Source organism: Macaca nemestrina, chromosome 13 (genome assembly GCF_043159975.1).
Source record: "Macaca nemestrina isolate mMacNem1 chromosome 13, mMacNem.hap1, whole genome shotgun sequence".
Lineage (NCBI taxonomy): Eukaryota > Metazoa > Chordata > Mammalia > Primates > Cercopithecidae > Macaca > Macaca nemestrina.
The window spans coordinates 106,938,732-106,952,921 of record NC_092137.1 but is presented as its reverse complement, the minus strand read 5'-3'; the positions used below and the strand labels follow the sequence as shown (position 1 = coordinate 106,952,921).

The window sequence follows — 14,190 nt, the reverse complement described above, 5'->3', positions numbered from 1 at the left end:
GGTATTTTGTAGAATGTCCCAACATTGGGATTTGCCTGGTGTTTTCTTCTATGATTATTGGGAGAAGACCACAGAAGTAAAGTGCCACTTTCATCACATTCTATCAGGAACACATACTATCAACATGACGTCACGCTTCATGTTGACCATGATCGTCTGGCTGAGGCAGTGTTTGTTGGACGTCTCCACTGTGAAGTTTCTCCCCCTGCCGCCTCTCCACACTGTACGCTTTGAAAGGAAGTCACTGTGTGCAGCCCATACTTAAGGCGGGGGGAATTATGCTCCACCTCCTTGGGGGTGGAGTATTACATAAATGACCTGAAGTTCCACTGCACTCTGGAGATGTGCCTATTCTCTGCCATTTACTTATTCATAGGTATATGATTAAATAGATATATAAATGTAAATCAGTATGGAGTCACGCAGATTTATTTTCTACTTGGGTTATTTATAAACCAATACTACTTTGTTGCTCAAATTGTTCCAGCTTTGGCCATTGAAAGCTTTTTCAAGTGGTTACTGTGTCCCCTTGACCTGTGTGTTACTGTTTGTTCTTCTGAGCACGTTCTCACTTTCTGGCCCTGTGAAATGCTCCTCCAGGCTCATCTTGTACATTCCCCGCCTGTCCTAGAATCAGCCATTTCTCCAGGAAGGCTGAGTTCCTTTTATTAAATGGTGTTAAGAACAGCGGGGGCAGTGGCAGCAGCGTTGTGATGTCAGGGCGTTGGGGCAGCTCCTGTGACAGACGGAGCTGGAGCGGTGGGGCAATGGCAGAGTCTGGTGCCCGGGAGAGTGGAATGAATCTTACTTGTTGAATATCTTCTGGTTACTAGTTGGAATCATTTGTAAAAGAATCATTTTCCCCTGTGTGGAAGACACTTAGTGGCATATTTAAATTATAAGTCCACGGATCAAAAAGCTTTTTGATTTCCCAAAGGAGGGACATACCACTATATCAGATAAGCTTGACATGACAGCCAAGATGGTGCTGTCCCAGAGACAACAAGATGAACTCAATCGAGCTATAGCAGTTTATCTTCGTCCAAATGGCTATGAAGAGGCATATTCAGTTTTTAAAAAGGAAGCTGAATTAGATATGAATGAAGAATTAAAGTAGGCTGGAGTTTTGGGAAAAAAAGGGACATCTGTTATTAGATAACAAAAGAAGGTTATGGAATTAGAATCAAAGTTAAATTAAACAAAAGAAGAATTTATGTCAGGTGGATCTCTTGGTCAGAAACAAGACCCAAAAGAATGGGTATTTTCTGCCAGAAAAATATGCATTGAGTGGTGACAGGAGTCCAGTCACTCGAGTCATATTCCATCCTGTGTTCGATGTTATGGTCTCTGCTTCAGAGGATGCTACAATTAACGTGTGGGATTATGAGACTGGAGATTTTGAACAAACTCTTAAAGGGAGGACATACAGACTCTGTACAGGATATTTCATTCGACCACAGTGGCAAGCTTCTGGCTTCCTGTTCTGCAGCTATGACCATTAAACTCTGGGATTTTCGGGACTTTGAATGCATCAGAACCACGCACGGCCAAGACCACGATGTTTCCTCAGTAGCCATCATGGCCAGGGGAGATCATACAGTGTCTGCCTCAAGGGATGAAGCTATAAAAATGTGGGAAGGGCAAACTGGCTACTGTGTGAAGACGTTCACAGGACACAGAGAATGGGTACGTATGGTATAACCAAATCAAGATGGCACTCTGATAGCCAGCTGTTCCAACGACCAAACTGTGTGCGTATGGGTCATAGCAACAAAGCAATGCAAGGCTGAGCTCCGAGAACATGAGCATGTGGTAGAATGCATTTCCTGGGCTCCAGAAAGCTCATATTCTTCCATCTCTGAAGCAACAGGCTCTGAGACTAAAAGAAAAAGTGGTAAACCTGGGCCATTCTTGCTGTCTGGATCCAGAGACAAGACTATGAAGATATGGGATGTCAGTACTGGCATGTGCCTTATGACCCTCGTGGGTCGTGATAACTGGGTGCATGGAGTTCTGTTCAATTCCAGGGGAAAGTTTATTTTGAGTTGTGCTGATGACAAGACCGTATGCCTATGGGATCACAAGAACAAGCAATGCATGAAGACCCTCACTATGCATGAACACTTTGTTACCTCCTTGGATTTCCACAAGACAGCACCCTATGTGGTCACTGGACGCGTAGATCAAACAGTAAAAGTGTGGGAGTGCCGTTGATTGCGTCTCCTTCGGCCCCTCCTCCCTCTTTTCCTCTGGATGCACTCTGATGATACCATGGTTACCCCACTGAGCGCTGTTTAAATAAATATTGGTCTTTCATGTAAATTATTCTGGATGTAGATTGAGCTTATTAAATGTTACACACAAAGTAAAAAAAAAAAAAAAAGAACAGCATTAAAAACTAAGACGTAAACACTAGGTGTGCTCATTGCTACTGGGATGACACTTCTTCAGGCCCTGTCAGGAGACAGAACAAGGAAATATATACCAACCCATATCTGTAAGTATATTGTACATATCCATCTACATCTATTTTGAGCTGAACTCGATTCCACGTTGATGTCCCCAACACTAACCACTGTCATATGAATCACTGCAGCCTTCCCTGCCTGCTTGTCTGTAGCATCCCCTCCAACAAGGAGAAACCTGGCTCCCACCATCCTCCATCCAGTGACTTCACATTTCAGAGTGCATGCCTAGTGGCTTCAGAACTTATATCCTTTTGGGAAAGAGCTTTATCTACTAGAATACAGGATTGTGAACAGTTCCTTATGTTTTTAGTCTTACAGTCTCCACTCACTTCCAATGCCACTTGGTCAGCACGTTTTCCTCCCACCCCTTCAGTGGAATTATTTTATACATTTGTAATACAGATAGTCTTCTGTCATATTCACCATCCCATCTTGGAATCCCCCAACATCTTTAATTATTTTTTTAAATTTGCATATGTTCAGGTTCACTCTTTGTGACGTAAAATTCCATGGGTTTTGAAAAATGCAGTGTCATGTATTCACCACCACAGTATCATACACAATAGTTTTACCACTCTAAAAAAAAAATCTCATGTGCTTTCCGGACTCTACTCTTCCCTCTCTCCGGGCCCCTGGAAACCACTGATTCAATTACCATCTCTATAGTTCTACCTTTTCTAGAAAATAATATAAATGGATAAGCTTTTTTCAGTAAATAATATGCATTTAAGTTTTATCTATGTTTTTACATAGCCTGATAGTTCATTTATTTATATCTCCGAATAGTATTCCTTTATATGCATGTACTACAGTTTATTAATCTATTCACCTGCTGAAAGACATCCTGGTTTTCCAGATTTTGGCAATTATGAATAATGTTGTCACACACATTTGCATGCAGGTATTTTGTGGATTTAGTTTTCAACCAGTTGGGTAAACATCTAGGAGTATGCTTGCTGATTCATACAGTAAAATAATGTTTAACTTTTTAAGAAACTTCCAAACGTCTTTTAAGGTAGCTGTACTATTTTGCCTTCCCACCAGAAATGAATGTGGGTTCTTATTCTTCTAAATTCTCACAGCAATTGGTATTGTTGGGTTTTTTTGTATACTAGCCATTCCAATAGGTGTGTGGTGAAAGCTCACTCTTGTATTCATTTGCATTTCCTTAATGACAGATGATGTTTCACATGCTTATTTACCATTTGTAAGGTGTGTATATATATATATATATACACACACACACACACATATATGTACAAATGTGTATGTCATATGTATACACACACACACAAATATCATCTTTGGTGGTGATTTGGAGGTGTCTGTTCAGATTTATTCATTTTTTTCAATTGGATTACTTATTCTCTTTTTGTTGACTTTTAAGATTTCTTAAAATATTTTGGATACAAGTTTCTTATCAGGTTCATGTTTTGCAAATATTTCTTCTCAGTCTGCAGGTTGTGTTTTCATTATCTTAGCAGAATCTTTCATAGAGCGGAAGTTTTTAGTTTTAATAAAGTCCAATTTCTCTATTTTTTTTTTCTTTCATGGTTCATGCTTTTGGTTGTGTATCTAAAAATTTCTCACCAAACCCAAGGTCACATAGATTTTCTTCTTATGTTTTCTTCTATAAGTTTTATAAATGTGCATTTTAAATTTAGGTTTATGATCCATTTTGAGTTAGCTTTTGTGTAAGTTGCAAGTTCTGTGTCCAGATTCATTTAGCCTATGAACATCCAATCGTTCCAGCACCACGTGATGAAAAGACTTCACTTTCTCCATTGAGCTGCCTTTGCGCATCTGTCAAAAGTGAGTTTATTATACTGTGTGGGTGGGTCTATTTCTGGCCTCTTCAGTTGTTGACTTATATGTCCTTTTTTTGCCGATACCACACCGTCTTGATTATTATAGCTTTATAGTAATTCTTGAAATGAAGGACTCTGAGTACTCCAACTTTGATCTTCTTCTTCAGTATTGTGTTAGCTGTTCTAGGCTTTCTGCTTGTTTATATGAATTTTAAAATCAGTTTATCAATATCTAAAAAATAACCTGCTGGGATTTTGAATTGGATTGCTCTGAATAAGTTAGAAATACTTCACATCTTAACGTACCAAGTCTTCCAATCGGTAAGCAGGGACTGTCTTGCCGTTTATTTAGATTATTTTATTTTGCCACTATTGTCTAGCTTTTTGCATACAGTTTCCATACAGATTGTGTCAAATTTATAACTAAATACTGATTTGGGGGGATGCTATTGTAAATGGTAATGTAATTTTCATTTCAAATTCTGATTATTCGTTGTATATAGAAAAGCAATTGACTTTGGTATATTTTCTTTGTATGCTGTGCCCTTGTTATATTCACCTTTTCCAATGAGGCTTTCACCTTTTTGTGTGTGTGTAGATTATTTGGTATTTCCTACGTAGACAATGTATCTACTAATAAAGACTATTTTTATTTCTTTTTGTCCAGCCCGTATATCTTTCTTTTAATTCTTTTTCTTATTGCTGTAGCTGGGACTTCCAGTATGATGTTCAATAGGAGTGGTGAGAGAGGACATCCTTGCCTTATTCCTGATTTTAGGGGGAAAGCACCCAGCCTCTCACCAATAAGTATGATGTTTAGTGCAGGCTTTTTGTACATGTTCTTTATCAAGTTGAAGAAATCCCCTCTGTTTCTAGTTTGCTGAGAGATTTTATTGTAGATAGGTATTGATTTGTTTCAAACACTTTCTCTGTATCAGTTGATATAGTCATGTGATTTATCTTCTTTAGCCTATCGATGTGGTAAATTACATTGATTTTTGAATGTCAAACCAGCTTTGTATACATGGAATAAATCCCACTTGGTAATGGTATATAACATTACTAAATATGATTCAATAATATTTTTTAAAGATTTTTTTGTGTCTATGATTATGAGAGATACTGGTCTGTAGTTGTTCCTTTCTTAAAATGTCTTTACCAGGTTTTAGTGTCAGGGTAATATACTGTGCTATGGTCTGAATGTTTGTGTTCCCCCAAATTCATATGTTGGAATTCTAACTTCTAAGGTGATTGTATTAAGAAGTGGGGCCTTTGGGAAGTACTTAGATCATGAGGGTGGAGCCCTTATGAATCGGTGATCCCTTATAGGGGAAACCTAAGTGCCCTTATAGAAGAGGCCTAAGAGAGACTCCTCATCCCCTCCAGCACGTGAGGACACAGCTAGAAGAAACCGTTTATGAAGCAGAGAGCGGTCCCTCACTGGACACCAAACCTGCCAGAGCCTTGCTCATGGACTTTCCAGCCTTCAGAATTGTGAACAATAAATTTCTATTTATGAGCCACCCAGTTTGTGTGGTGTTTTGTTACAGCAGCCTAAATAGACTAAGATAACTGACCTCATAGAATGAGTTTGGAACCATTGCCTCTGCCTCTGTTTTTTGGAAGATATTGTGGAGAATTGTTATTATTTCTTCTTTAAGTGTTCTGTTGAATGTACCAGTGAAACTACCTGGGCATAGTGCTCTCTTTTCTGGAAGGTTTTAAATTATTCAATCTCTTTGAATGTAAGACTACTCTCCTTTGGGGAGTTTTGATAGTTTGTGTCTTTGAAGGAATTGTTTCACCTCACCTTAGTTATATTTATGAGCATGAAGTTGTTTGTTGTATAAATTAACCTTTTGATGTCTATGGGATCAGTTGTGATGCCCTCTCTTTTGTTTCTAATGTTAATAATGTGTGTCTTTTCTCTCTTCATTGGCCTAACTAAATGTTTATCAATTTTATTGATCTTTTCCAAGAACCAGCTTTTGTTTTATTGATTTTTCTCTGCTGTTTTCTTGTTTACAATGTTATTAATTTCTGTTCTAATTTTTATTAGTTATCTTATTTTCCTTGCTTTAGGCTTAAATTAAATTAGGCTTCTTTCTTTAGTTTAAGATGGAAACCTGAATGATTGACTGTATATCTTTTTTTTCTAATAAATATATGTTTAACATTATAAATTCCCATTGTTCTGTTTTTTGTCACTACAGGTGACATTATAGTTTGCATTTTAAAAAATTCTATGTGAGTGAAATCTTGCTGCTTGTATGTTTTTTCCTCTGCTTTCTTTCACTCAGCAAAATTGTTCTCAGATTCATCCGTATCCTTGCATGTATCAATAGTCTTTCTTTTCCTTCTTTTTTAGATAGAGTCTCACTCTATCACCCAATCTGGAGTGCAGTGATGTAATCACAGCTCACTGCCATCTGGACCTCCTGTGCCCAAGCAATCCTCCCACCTCAGCCTCCTGAGTAGCTGGGACTAGAGATGTGCACCTCCACACTCTGCTAATTTTTTTTCTTTTTCTTTTTCTTTTCTTTTCTTTTCTTCTTCTTTTTTTTTTTTTTTTTTTTTTTTTTGAGACATAGTCTCTCTGTCACCCAGGCTGGAGTGCAGTGGCGTGATCTCAGCTCACTGCAACCTCCACCTCCTGGGTTCAAGCAATTCTCCTGCCTCAGCCTTCCCAGTAGCTGGGATTACAGGTGTGTGCCACCACGCTTGGCTAATTTTTTTGTATTTTCAGTAGAGACGGGGTTTCACCATGTTACCCAGACTGGTCTCAAATTCCTGAGTTCACGTGATCTGCCCCAACCTCCCAAAGTGCTGGGATTACAGGTGTGAGCCACTGCCCAGCTGTCTGCTTCTTCTTATTGCTTGATAGTACTCCATTATATGGATGTGCCTCAGTCCATTTATCTGTTGCTGTACCTTTTGGATCATTTTCAGTTTTAAGTGATTGAAAATAAAGCTGCTATTAACAATCATGTAAGAATGTTTTGTGGACATATGCTTTCATTTCTCTGAGTAAATACCTAAGAATAGAATGGCTGAGTAATATAGTACATGTATGTTTACCTTTTAAGAAGCTGCCTATCTGTTCTACAAAGTGGAGGTACCCTTCCATTCATATCAGCAACATATAAGAGTTCCAGTTCCTCCACATCCACACCAACACTTGGTGTGGTCAGTATTTTTATCTTTAGACATTGTAATCCATGTGTAATAGTATCTCATTGTTGTTTAACTTTGCATTCCCCTAGTTACTAATGGCATTGTGCTTATTTTCCATCCATACATCTTCTTTGGTGAAACAAATGTTCAATTTTTTTGTTCCATTTATAAAATTGGATTGTTTCCTTACTGAGATTTTGAGAGTTTTAAAAATTTTCTGGATTCAAGTCTGTTATCAGATATGTGATTCGCAAAATGTTCTCCTAGTCTGTGGCTTATCTTTTCATCCTCTTAATGGTGTCTCTACCACAAAGTGAAAGTTCTTAAATTTTATTAAGTTCAATTTATCAATTTATTTATGTGTCTTGCTTTTGCTCTTATATCTAAAATGTATTTGCCTAACTCAAAGTCTCAAGGATTTTCTCCCATATTTTCTTGTAGAATTTATATAGTTGTACCTTCTAAAATTAGGTCTATAGTCAATATTGAGTTAACTTTTATATAGGGTGCAAAATATTCCTTCAAGTTCGATTTTTCATCCATGTGGATATTCAATTGTTTCAGAACCATTTGTTCAAAGAGTATCCCTTTTTCCACAGAACTATCTTTGCACCTTCATTGAAAATCAGTTGTCCATATATATGTAGGTCTATTTCCGAAAATATATTTTGTTCTATTGATTTATTTGTCCATGTGTATGCCACATTGTTTTCTATTCCTGGGACTTTATAATAAGATCTGAAATCACGTAATGTTAATCCTCCAGCGTTTTCTTCTTTTTCAAAATTGGTTTGGCTTTTCCAGATCTATTGTGTTTTCTTTTTTTTTTTTTTTTTTTTGAGACGGAGTCTCGCTCTGTCACCCAGGCTGGAGCGCAGTGGCCGGATCTCAGCTCACTGCAAGCTCCGCCTCCCGAGTTGACGCCATTCTCCTGCCTCAGCCTCCCGAGTAGCTGGGACTACAGGCGCCCGCCTCCTCGCCCGGCTAGTTTTTTGTATTTTTTAGTAGAGATGGGGTTTCACCGTGTAGGCCAGGATGGTCTCGATCTCCTGAGCTCGTGATCCGCCCGTCTCGGCCTCCCAAATGCTGGGATTACAGGCTTGAGCCACCGCGCCCGGCCCCTATTGTGTTTTCATTTGAATTTTAGGATCAGTTTGTCAATCTCTACAAAACAAAATACTATGTATCAATTTTGAAAAGAAGTACTATCCTGACAATATAGTCCTCTGACCCTGACTGTGGTATGTTATTTAGGTTTTATTTAATTCCTCTCAGGAATACTTTGTAGTTTTCAGTATACAGGTCTTCCCCATCCTTTGACAGGCTTATCCTAAGTATTTTTATATTTCTGATATTATTATAAATGGCACTCTATTTCACTTTCTGATTGTTCGTTGTTAATCATATAAATGCAATGGACTTTTTAAATATTGACCTTACAGTTTGTACCCTTTCTAAAGTCACTTCTTAGTTCTAGTATCTTTTTGTAGATTCACATATTTTTGCCATTTTTTTGTTTTGTTTTATGAAAGAGGATATATTTGGTCTCTATTGGCCTTAATTGGAAATTGGGAGGATATGCTTTTTAAAAGTATATCTTTTTTTTTTTTTTTTTTTTTTTTTTTTTTTTTTTTTTGGTGAGACAGAGTCTCACTCTTTTTGCCAAGGCTGGAGTGCACTGGCGCGATCTGGGCTCACTGCAACCTCCACCTCCCAGGTTCAAGCGATTCTCCTGCCTCAGCCTCCCAAGTAGCTGGGATTACAGGCACCCACCACCACGTCCAGCTAATGTTTTTGTATTTATAGTAGAGACGGGGTTTCACCATGTTTGACCAGGCTGGTCTCGAACTCCTGACCTCAGGTGATCCACCCACCTTGGCCTCCCAAAGTGCTGGGATTATAGGTATGAGCCACTGTGCCTGGCCCTAAAAGTGTATCTTTCTAAGGTCAGTTAGCTCATGGATGGAGTGGTTATTTGAAATCAGGGCATGGAGGTAGCAAGAGCCAGCAGGCATGGAAACAGTGAGTCTGGTCTACTCTGGCGGTGGCCCATAAGAGGATAATTCTTAGAACACTCTGCCCTAGTAATGAGAGCAAGATATGTGAGGACTGGCTTGGGAGTAACTTCTGTGGATAAGAGTATTAAACCCCATGATGATTTAGTGTCCATCCTTAAGGGCTGCTTGCCAAAGTGTGAGACAACCATGTAATGGGATACTTTGCAGTCACTAAACCAGATGGCAAAAAGGTCATTGCCATGGAAAATGCTTGTGGGTTATTACTGTATTTGTTTCCTAATGTTGCATTAAATACATAGTCATGAATATGGTTGCTCTTTGTAAGCATAGGTTCTGAGGCTTAGGCAAGGAATGTTGGGGGTGATATTTAAAGTTCTGCCCTTATACAATTGCCAAATAAAAATTGGCACGATTCAAATCACTATGTGCAAATAGAGTAACATTTTTATAAGAAAAAATGTGTGTACAGTAAAAAATTATTGGCAGTGTTTGTTCTTTACCCTCTAAAATATTTTACCATAAACATGTATCACTAGGATACTGTGAGCAGCTTACATGAAACCTAAACTGATACAAATCCATTTGTATGGTGGAACTCAAGGTGCGTCTTCCCATAGACACAATGTTTTTGGGGTGATTGGAGCCCTATGACTTTCCACAAAAGATTTTAATAATAAGACTCTATGCCCCAGGCCTTATTTCTAGTGGGCAGTAATTTCAAGTTCAATTCAAGATGCCAGGAATAAATGGCTGTGTCCCCCTCATTCACCCACCCATGAAGAGGCATCAGCGGGTAAGGTGGCTGGTGAACAGGAGCTGTTCACATCACATCGACATAAGAAAATGCCCAACAGTGTGGATAAATCTCCAGAGAATTATGCTGAGCAAAAAAGACATACACACCATGAGTCTATTATTCTTGAAATGACAACATTATAAAAATGAAGAACAGATTATTGGTTGCCAGAGATTAAGGAGAAGAGGATGGTAGGAGGTATGGCTATAAAAAGGCAACAAGAGGAACCCTGTGGTGATGGATACACAGACCCTACATATGGGATAAGATTGCATGGAACTAAACACACATGCATGTGTGCACACACACAATGAGGACAAGTAAAAGTATATCAGTGCCAATATTCTGGCTGTGCTATTATACTATCATATAAGATGTTATCTTTAGGGGAAACTGGATAAAGGGCACACAATGTTTTTCTGATTTCCTACAACTGCAGAAGAATTTACAATGATCTCCAGATTAAAAAACTTAATTTTGGCCTGGGCCTGGTGGTTCACACCTGTAATGCCAGCACTTTGGGAGGCCAAGGCAGGAGGATCGCTTGAGACCAGGAACTTGAGACAAGCCTGGGCAACATAGTAAGAAGCTATCTCTACACAAGTAAAAAAAATTAGCCTGATGTATTGGCGTGTGCCTCTGGTTCCAGCAACTTGAGAGGCTGAGGTGGGAGGATTGCTTAAGCCCGTGTGGTTGAGGCTACAGTGAGCCATGTTTGAGCCACTGAACTTCAGCCTGGGTGGGAGAGTGAAACCCTGTCTCAAAAAAAAAAAAAAATTATATATATTTTTTTAAAATTTAGAAAATTTTAAAAATTCTTAATTTTAGAAAAGTGAGACAGAAATAAAGATTTTTCTCATATAAAAACTGAGGGAATTCCTAGCGAGTAGATCTGTCCTAAGGACAGCTTTGCAGAAGCTCTTCAGGCAGAAGGAAAACCTTATTAGTCAGAAACTGGGGTCGGCATCAAGCAGAGACACAGGGCAGAGAAAGCATAAATGAAGGTAAAATAAGATCATTTGTTTTCCTATTTTTTTTTATTTAATTCATTTTTTATTGAGGTAAAATATACATATATAATTTACCATCTTTACCATTTTAAGTGTATCGTTCCAGGTAATAAATACATTGTGTTCCTTTTTTTCCCTACTTCCCCTACTCTCTTCTCGTTTATAGTCCCCGTTCTTCATCGATCTAAATTACTAATTGTGGTTTTGCAGCTTTCTTCCTACGTTTCGGAGCCAGTTTTTGTTCAAGTGTCAAGCATGTTTTTTTCTTGCAGACTTGGGGTAGGCTTTATACCCATGAGTGGGTGGCTGGAAGGGCCTGAAAATAACCCTGATGACACAGGGTTCTCCCAGGGTGCCCCTGCCTCTCCCAGCCATGGACTCCAGTCTCTCTGAGAAGCCATAACAGCTTTTGTTAGAGGGGACTACAGATGCCCTTGGCATGTGGGTGTTGTCTAGGGCTATGGCTGCGAGTGACAGATGAAAGGGCATTGGAGTCAGGCCGACATGAGTCCAAACCCCAGCTCTGCCTCTTAGCAGCTATGTGATCTTGGGCAATCTACTTAACCTCTCTGGTCTCCAGTCTCATAGGCAATAATACTTTTCAGGGTGGCCGTTGTCAGTTACAGGACCTAACACATGGGATAGACGCCATCACATAATGGATGCTGTTCATTTCCTTCCCTTTTACGATATGTATCACTGTTCTTTCCAGTGAGTAGACAGTTGCCACACTCATATAGGAGACTCCATTCCTTATCCACATTCATAGGTAAGAGCTGCAGTGCTCCATCTTTTCCTGAGAGTTTATTCTCTGCAGGGAGGAAAACATAACTATCACTTCTCAGTTGTCCTCCAAACTTAGGTGAGGATCAAGTTTTGTAGGAGGTCTTGCAGCTTAGGAAAACAGATCGAAATCCAGACAGCCTGATGAAGCAATAACCCCACCTTCTCCCAGTCCCTAAATCCCCTTGAGAGTAGAGGGGCATTGTGTTGCCTTCCTGGTGGTTCCAAAAGCTAGACATCTGGACTTCAATGCAATTCCACAGTCCATTCTTTGTCCAGCCGTCAAAATTGTGTCTTTAGACATTTAAAATAAGTTAGCAAGGCTTGAAAAGCCCCCATGCCTGACCCAGCCTCCTGTCTCTCCACTCTCCCCGTGGCTTACACTGCCCCAGCCACGCTCATCTTTCTGTGTCTCAACTTGACAAACTCATTCCATCTCAGGACCTTTGCACTTGTTGGTCCTGCTGCCTGGAAGGCTCTGCCCCTGATCTGAGCATGCAAGCCCTTCATCATCTTGTCCCAGTTCCAGGACTGCCCCAGCAGGCAGCCTTCCCTGAACATTGTTGAAAGCAGAACCCCTCCCTCCTCCTCCTCCCTTGGCAGCCCTCTTAATTTCTCCCTGTTTGCCCCACAGCATTCACCACAGTCTAAAACCGCCTCACTCACTTACATGCTTACTTGAGTTTTCTCCATTTCCTCCTTCAGGAATATCAGCTCCATGGGACAAGAGACTATGACTGAGAAATCCCTGGTGCCCTGATCTAGGCCCAGCACTCAATGTGGGTGAGTCCCAATATCTATTTATAAATGAATGACTGTCCCTTCCCTCCTTGGCGTAGGGACTCACACTCTGCAACAGCATCTCTGGTCCCTGACCCCCCTGGAGAGCTATTTGTGGATCCCAAGCCATTCCCAGACCACATAGCTGGTAGCTGGCACAGGGAGAAGCATGCCACGGTCCAGTGACCCCAGACAGTCATTTAGGATGTGATATGGTTTGGCTGTGTCGCCACCCAAGTCTCAACTTGAATTGTATCTCCCAGAATTCCCACATGTTGTGAGAGGGACCTGGGGTGAGGCAATTGAATCATGGGGGCCGGTCTTTCCTGTGTTATTCTCGTGATAGTGAATAAGTCTCACGAGATCTGATGAGTTTATCAGGGGTTTCCACTTTTGCTTTTTCCTCATTATTCTCTTGCCGCTGCCATGTAAGAAGTGCCTTTCATCTCCTGCCATGATTCTGAGGCCTCCCCAGCCATGTGGAACTATAAATCCAATTAAATCTCTTTTTGTTCCCAGTTTCAGGTATGTCTTTATCAGCAGCAAGTAAATGAACTCATACAGGATGTTAGCCCCAAGGATAACATTTTTGCAAGCTGGCAGACCTGGGCAGGAGATTCTTTTCTTTTCTTCTTCTTTTTTAAAATTTTTATATTATATAAAGATGGGTCTCACTATGTTGCCCCCAGGCTGGTCTTGAACTCCTGGGCTCAAGCGATCTACCACTTGGCCTCCCAAAGTGCTGGGATTATATGCGTGAGCCACTGTGCCTGGCCAGGAAGGTTCTGAATAAGGAGTAACAGCGCATGTCTCCACTCATATGCAGCCATGTATCCTGACTGCTTGCAATTAGGGAGCAGTGCTAATTCAGCAGACACCAAGGCAAAGAAATTGCACCTAGGGAAGATTTACTTCTTATTCTCTGTATCCCATGTCACCCCCCACCCCCTCTAGCTGAGATGCACGCCACGCTCCCAGCAGCCCTCACGCTGAGGAATAAGCAACTCAGCTGCCTGTCCCGCATCCTGCCAAGCTGCAGCCAAGACCAGAGGGACTTTCCCCGCCCCCACCATACATGCGCGTCTATCCACAGAGGAACATCTATCAGGGCCTCCTGGAGAGAAATGACTACTCCATAAAGATTTCATTTTTGTTGGAGTCTATCCACAGCTCTATAGAGTCATAAAAATTCAATAGGAAACTTCCATAAAAAAGAGGCATAATTAAAAAGAAATAGGGACAGCTCCAGCAGAGGTTGAAGATTAAAGACCAAGAGGCCCAGCACAGATAGGGGAATTTTATGAGCTATCAAAGAAAGAAAAACACACCACACAGAAAATGCACGCAGTAGAG

The 14,190-nt window shown here is 40.2% G+C and overlaps 1 protein-coding gene and 1 pseudogene across 18 annotated transcripts in view; one reads left to right on the top strand and one right to left on the bottom strand.

The window, feature by feature from the left end:
- The window catches only part of LOC105471806 (myb-like protein A), a 504,277-nt gene that overhangs the window by 210,842 nt on the left and 279,245 nt on the right, over window positions 1–14,190 (bottom strand). The window lies entirely within an intron of this gene.
- Window positions 799–2,386, top strand: LOC105471805 (platelet-activating factor acetylhydrolase IB subunit beta-like; annotated as a pseudogene).